Here is a 7,593-nt window from a genome sequence, read left to right as displayed (position 1 = left end):
TTCTCTCTTAGTACAATTATCCACACAAAACTGCCCAGTCCAACACAGTGGTCCGAATACATTGGATATTTCAATTCCCTCAGATCTTTGGTCATTAATGAAAATCCTAATGTTTGTCTACATTACTAGACAGTGGGCCAATCCACAGAATGTTATATGATATAGCTGACATTTCAAGACTACAAGTCAACAATACGCGTTATCGATAGTCTTCATATACCGAGCATGCCATCCCCTGCGTCGTCTCACAGCACTGAACCAATGGTTTCTTTCTGACAATAAGCAATAGAGCAGAGAATCATATCGCCATGGTTATGGGTGACAACAATAGCACAGGTAAACAGGTGATACACAGAAAGGCAGAGAATCTATAGGGTTGTTTTTATCATATAGTCTTAATGTACAATATATCGAATTCATTATTGCAGGTATTACAGTGTATATAGAAATGTGGTTAATATGGCTCTGTGGGCGTACGAGATAGCCCAGCGATTGAAATGTTGGTTTTAAGCCCTCATTTACGAAATCATTTATAATACACAGAAAGTTATAGACCCTAGAGGTTTGTTTTTATCATAAAGTAGAATACAATGTTATAAATTCATTCTTGGAGGTATTGCATGTACAATTTATATATCGAATTGTGGTTAACATTTGTCACTTTCATTATAGCTCATGGCTCTGTGGGCATATGAGTTAGCCCAGAAATGGAAATGTCGGTTTCCAGCCCAGCATTTAACGCTTGGATATTGGATGTCTCAAATTTTATACGAAATTATTTATATCCTGATAAAGAGGTTGTTTTTCACTCAGACTTGTGGAGATATTCAGGAAAATTCAAAATATTAACCGGAAAATTGAAAATTTGCGGGAAAAAACTAATTTGCCTTACCATTTTTGATTTTCAATATAACATCACAATGTATATACATTCCAGTTAAAATTCCCAAAGTAGCAATAGAATGCACTAATGCATTAAAAAAGTTTCAGAATTTTTTTCATTTGAAAAATAAAAATATTGGTACATTTTTCACTAATTTTTACAGTTTTTGGAATAATCGAAAGAAATGATTGACTCTTCCACTTCAGAATTATGTTAGGGATATAAAACTTGATCATGAACGAGTTTCTTCTCTTGTATATGCAAATCAATCAGATTTTTAAATACATTTTTTACATTATTTTTATCAATGCTCGTTTGAAAAGTTTTAGTTAATTCCCAACAAATTACTTATTTTCCATTTAGGCAATACTGAAAATGCCAAGCAAATAATACTAAATTGTGAAGCGATCCTATTTTGCCTTATTATTTTGCACCCCTAACTTCTGATGTTTATTATAATAAACATCATATCCCGTAGATCATAACACACAATAAATTATTTCTAATTATATTGTAAAGCAATTATTTGTTTTGAAATTATGAAACATTTCATATTTTCATTTTTTTTTTTGCTAAAAATATTATTTTTTGCTAATGTTATACATTTAAAAAAAAAAAGTTTAGTAATGAAAACTTTTGTAAACTTTAGGGGGTCTTTGTTTTCCGAAAAAGAAACCAAAAACAAAACAAATCAAAACAAAATAAAAAAATACATACTGGTGATTTTTTTTTTACAAGCGGGTGAGGGGTAGGGGTAAACCATCAATTGTTGCACTCCTAACATAAATACACTGAAGGTTCACATAGATACATGTACAAGACTCTGAAATGCCGTTTGTAATTCATGAAACGTTTAAAGATCTTGTATATTGCATAGTTTATTGCTTGATTGTTCTAAAGTTCTTCAAAATCAGTTTTTTTGTTTGTTGTTGTTGTTGTCGGGTTTTTTTTATTGTTGTATTTGTTTCTTTGCACTATTACATTTTTTTTCTATTGAACTCTTGTAATTCTATAAGCACCAGCTGTGATTATAATTTTGTTAAAACAAATTTTCTTTAGTTTAAATTCAAAGTTTAATATACTGAATTTTATTAGACATATGGAGAAATGATGTACAGTTTATTAATGAGATTGCTCCCACGTGATTTACTTCTCATTAATATTCATAAGATCCTGCATAAACTCAAAATATTCCATTTCTTTAAATTTTTATATTAAAACCTGCAAGCACAGTTTGTTTTTTTTTCTCTTTAATCCTCCGTCATAGTTATTTGGACAGAATTTTGTGTTATTAACAGTTGACAACTCATCTTTTTTGGTAATAAGTAGGTCACACTGATGAAAGAAATTGCCGTTTTCAAATTAAAAAGGCGGTCGTAACTCTTCATGAAATGATAAATCATCTGCATTTTATAAACATAGGCATTTGTCTGCTTCTATTAATCGGCGGAAGAACTCTGTCAACCTGGAATAAACACTTACCTTTAATCACCAAAAATGATAAAGACATCAATTCTGTGCTCTTTCCTTCAATATTTACATTTCCAATGTCTTTGTCCGAGATAAAATTACAAATTGTAAAAATACTTTATTTCTACATAAATCTACTGGTTCATCGATAGGCGCGGTTAAAAAAAAATCACGTGCGGTGCGGGGCGGGACAAATAGAGACAGAAGCGGGGCTATTAGCACGGGAATTTGCTGAATCAGGAGCATGTAAATATAAGGAATAACTGTCTTATTTTTTGGATTCATGACGATGATCAATCGATTGGCTTGCGTGATAATTTTATGCACAAACGCCTTCGGCGTTTATGCAAATTATCACGCAAGCCACTCGATTGATCACATCATGAATCCAAAAAATAAGACAGTTATTCCTTAATTAAAACATTATACTCTCGCTTCGGAATTTCAAATCAAAAAGGCGGTCGCAACTTTCACTTTGGCATCATCAATATTGTCATTTCCGGTAGAAGATATTAAGAAAAATCTAAACATCGGCGGAAGAACTTTATCCGAAATAGTTAGTACATAAAAATCTGGGATTTATTGTACGTTCTCTATATAAACCTTTATGGAATCTGTCGCCATTATACCTCCAATATGGCCGATATGTAAATGAGCAGAATGAACACCATTTCTCCATATGAAAAGTCTTTATACTTTTAACATGAAATATCATAATTTATTCAACAGATCTAAATTAAATAGGAAATTTTCAAAATGGCACAAAAAGGGGTTGCATTGCTTACATTTTAGCATGTTTGGGGCAAAACTTTTTTGCTACTAAAGATGTCAGTAAGATATTTGGCAGGATATTAGCCAATATCATAAGAAACATTGTCAGACAAAGAAATTTAATCACAAAACCTGTGTTTTTAGTGCTGGTTGGTGATTATGTGTCCTACCTTCTTCTTTTTGATTCACCCATATGTCAAAGATATTATATTAAAGCTGTATGATCTGCAGGTGTCAAGTATTTTTTTTTACCCATGGATATTATCGTTTTAGTCTATTCAAATGACGAAAAATATCCTTTCCTGTCTTGTGCCGAAGTTGTATTTAGAGAAATAATTCTATGCCTTTCGAGAAAGATCACGTGATCGAAAGTATGACTAGGTAAAACATTATTTTTATGCCCCGTGATCGAAAATTTGTGGGATATAGTATTTTTCCTGTTTGTCCGTCTGTCTGTTTGTCCGCAAAAACCCTAAAATTGATCATACCTTTTGATTGGTTGGAGCTATGGCTTTCATATTTCACATGTACATTTATTGTGACAAGACCTTTCTTTGGGTACCAACATATTTGACCTCTTGGCCTTGGAGTTTGACACACTTTTGAGAATTGTTGCCTAACTTTAACTTTGGCCATAACTTTTGAATGATTAGAGCTATGACTTTCATATTTCACATGTGCATTTCTTGTCACAAGACCTTTCTTTGGGGGTACCCAAATATTTTACCTCTTGAATTTGACTTTAGAATTTGATCCACTTTAAAAAAAATTAACCTTGGCCATAACTTTAGAACGGTTAGAGCGAGGACTTATCCCTTGGGTACCAACAGTTTTGAAGCCTTCTACCTTAACCTTTTGCTTACTGGGTAGAATTGCAGAGTTGAGCGCCTGTTTATCTCATGTCATGTATAAGAATTTGTTAAGTCAAATAAGTAGTCTGTTTGACCGCTGCACTTCTTCTCCTATTTCAATCTTCAAATCTCATGTTATCATAGGTTATCAGCAGTCATTGTATTTATTGTGGAACCACGATTATATATATATATATATATATATATATATATATATATATATATATATATATATATATATATATATATATATATATATATATATATATATATATATATATATATATATATATATATATATATATATATATATTAAATTTTACATTTTCCTCCATAACAGATGCGAACTAGAGTGTGAATTTTTCGGACAAAAAAGAAATGTTTTCACAGGAAATGAATGGCAAGGAAAATCATAATTATCCAAGATAAAAAAAAATTGATCGTACAGCTTTAAACAAATATGGCTTTGTAAATTATTGAAAGTGAAAAAGTGAAAGAAGCTTTATTTAAGATTTGAAATTGAATAAATTTTAATTCTCTGTCCAAAATTGTTAGAACTTTTAAACAGTATATGGCCTATAGAGAAATACTTTTCTTTATCGCATTATTTTGTTTGCAGTTTAAGTAAGTTTAGATGTGTTTTTATTTACAGATAGACTATTATTGTGATCTTCGTAAGGTAAGAATTTCATTATATTTTCAACTGTAATTTTTCAAAGAAGAAAAAAGAATGTACATTACTGAAAGTGTTTACGAACCAATATTGTGCAATGTTATACAATATTCTTTTCATTCAATTAAAACAACATTTCTGTTACAATATGCTGCAATATACTTATCCGATAAAAATATTTTTTATTACAATATTCTGCAATATGCTTATCCAATTTAAAACAATCTTCTACTGAAATATGCTGCAATATGCTTATCAAATTAAAGGAATACTTCTGTTACAATATGTGCAATATGCTTATTTATCAAATAGAAAAATAGATGTACTTCTGTTACAATATGTGCAATATGCTTATCAAATTAAAGGAATACTTCTATTACAATATGTGCAATATGTTTATCAAATTAAAACAATACTTCTGTTTTAATATGCTGTATGTTTCCTTATTTATTACTAGTAGTATGCTTTGTGAGATAAGAGCTGATTAAAAAATTATCGTGATACAATATTTTGGAAAGTATCTTTTTGTTTACAAAATATAAACTGGGCATATAACATTGAAAAACTATATAAATTCTTAACCCGTTCATATTTTTAGGACTATTTAGCATCTAACAGCGTCAGCATATAATCTTGTCAAAGTGCTCAAACTCACTGCAAATAAATTCCAAAGCATGATTTACGTAGTCATCAGGGTATTCTAAATATTTCCTTTGAGTTAGTGTCACAAAAATTTTAAAATGCAATAATGTCATTTAAGTGTGGAAAGACTGCGCAAAATGCTTTAATCTACGAGACTGCAGCAATGACTCTAAAGTATAAAGCTACAAAAACATTACAGCAATATTGATTCAAAAATTAGTAGACAAAAGACATTCGTGCTGATAAATACTATTAATACATAGATGTATGCCCCCAGTATGATAGTAAATTCAATGAATACAGTTTTATTGCATATAACAATGTAGAGGCAAATTACAGATCAAATCTCTTTGAATAAGTATATGAGCATTACGAACCAATAGCACGCCTAAATCGAATACATTTTTAAATGTCTTTGCCCCAGGATCATGAAACATCTTAAGCTTAAGACAAAATCTTTGTTTTACTACTTTTAATGTTTTACTTAAATGTCGTAGAAGTCAAGAAGACCAAAATTGAAATATTTTTCATGTTTTTTTTTATTTACAAAAGTGTTGTTAGCTGTTATAAGGTTTTTTTCCTATGATTATTTAACATTTGACAGACAACTGAAAATTTGACTTAAGGGAGCTGACACTCGAAGCAGCTCATTTCTACAATTAAAATATGTTTGATAAAATAAATGCACATAGTTGTAGCAATTCTATACCGTACATCTTTATATGACTACGTATGAGTATTTTTTATTATTTTCTCTTCTCTGCATGTTTAAATAGCATAAAATAAAACAAAGTGCATTAGAAGACTTAAGATAGAGTTCAGAATTAATTGCAGGATACAAAGAATTCATGGTAGAGGCCATTTAGACGACTATTTCTAAAACTATCTAGATTGCCAAATACATAATAAAAGATTTGTTATTGTTTATATCAAATTCCTTAGAACATTGTTTTGAAATAACTTAGAGAGCTGATATGGTATGTTGCTTGTTACTGGTCAGGATACCTGCATTTGACATCTGATATATAACCTCTTATCTCATGTTGCCTCTGTTATCTAGCTACTGCTGTGAGATATAAGTTCCGTTAGTTGTTTTCCAACAGTCAATGAATGTTTCGACCCTTTAAACCCACGACACCCTACATTTGGTGGCTCCACAGTGGTGATATTCTCACTGTGTACGCTTCCACTCCTTGGTATCTCTTAGTGGTTTCTTGCCTTCTCATTCGTTTTCGATGACCTTTTTTCTGTTTCTGCTACTGATTCCAAAGGCTTTAGTTGTTTCTCCACATTGACTGAGGCATCCTACTTCGACTGGGAATAGTTATGTCTTTGATCCTCGAGTTCCCAATATTTTACACTAATTCCCTCATGAACTAAGTTGCAATCTTCTTACCATTGCACTGTTAGCTCAAAGATGATGATTCTATTGTCTGCAGACCTTTGTTGTATGGACTACATAAGGGAATACGAATTTCCGATCGATGCAATCTGCATCGGGCATGTCAATCCATTTAACATTTTTTCTTTCTTTGTTCTCATTTGATTGACTGTTTCACCAGCACGAACAAAACTGATTTTTTTTCCACCCCATCTCTAAGTGTTTTCCAAGACTTGTAATGTGTCCACCTGTATTTTCCTTATTAGAAGACCGCCTTGCATCCAGACAGTATGGGCAAGATTGCTCTTTCTCCATACAGATGGCAGTCTGGCAATTCTTTTAGGCTCTCATTAAGTTAGTAGGGGATAATGGACTTTTGCGAGAAGCGCTGACTTTTTCAATCGACGACTTACTTTTACACTGAGACAATACACGGCAGCTCTTTTGCGATATAAATATTTAGCTAAACAGTTAATTAAAGGATACTAATTGACATTTCAAAGCACAAAATACGTTGTCTAGGGAGGGGAACAAGAAACGCCCTATAATAAACCCCTCCCTTTCCCACCATGACATACTCCTGCCAAGTTATCCTTCCGGAACGTTTTTTCTTCCTTATTTGATGCCTTCATAAGATAAGATTGAAAGGAGATACTACACCTCACGAATAAGGTATTTTAAGTTAAATTTTTCTTTCTCCCGTCATCTCTCGTGTTGATTGCATACCGGTAAATCATGTAAGTGCTCCTAACACCCTACCTATGACCACTAGTAAGGTTTTCTAATCTATTTTTCAATTCCGTACTTCCGTACATAATACATGTTTAAATGTCAATGTAAGCCGTCGAGTGTAAAAGTAGTGCTTCCCGTAAAAGTCCATTAGTACGTTGTTGACTCACTCAGAAGGTCTCTAGATCTAACC

Source organism: Saccostrea echinata, unplaced genomic scaffold (genome assembly GCF_033153115.1).
Source record: "Saccostrea echinata isolate AGI-Se365-2 ecotype Australia unplaced genomic scaffold, CSIRO_AGI_Sech_v1 ptg000002l, whole genome shotgun sequence".
Taxonomy (NCBI): Eukaryota; Metazoa; Mollusca; class Bivalvia; order Ostreida; family Ostreidae; genus Saccostrea; species Saccostrea echinata.
Note: the sequence above shows the minus strand (reverse complement) of the source record.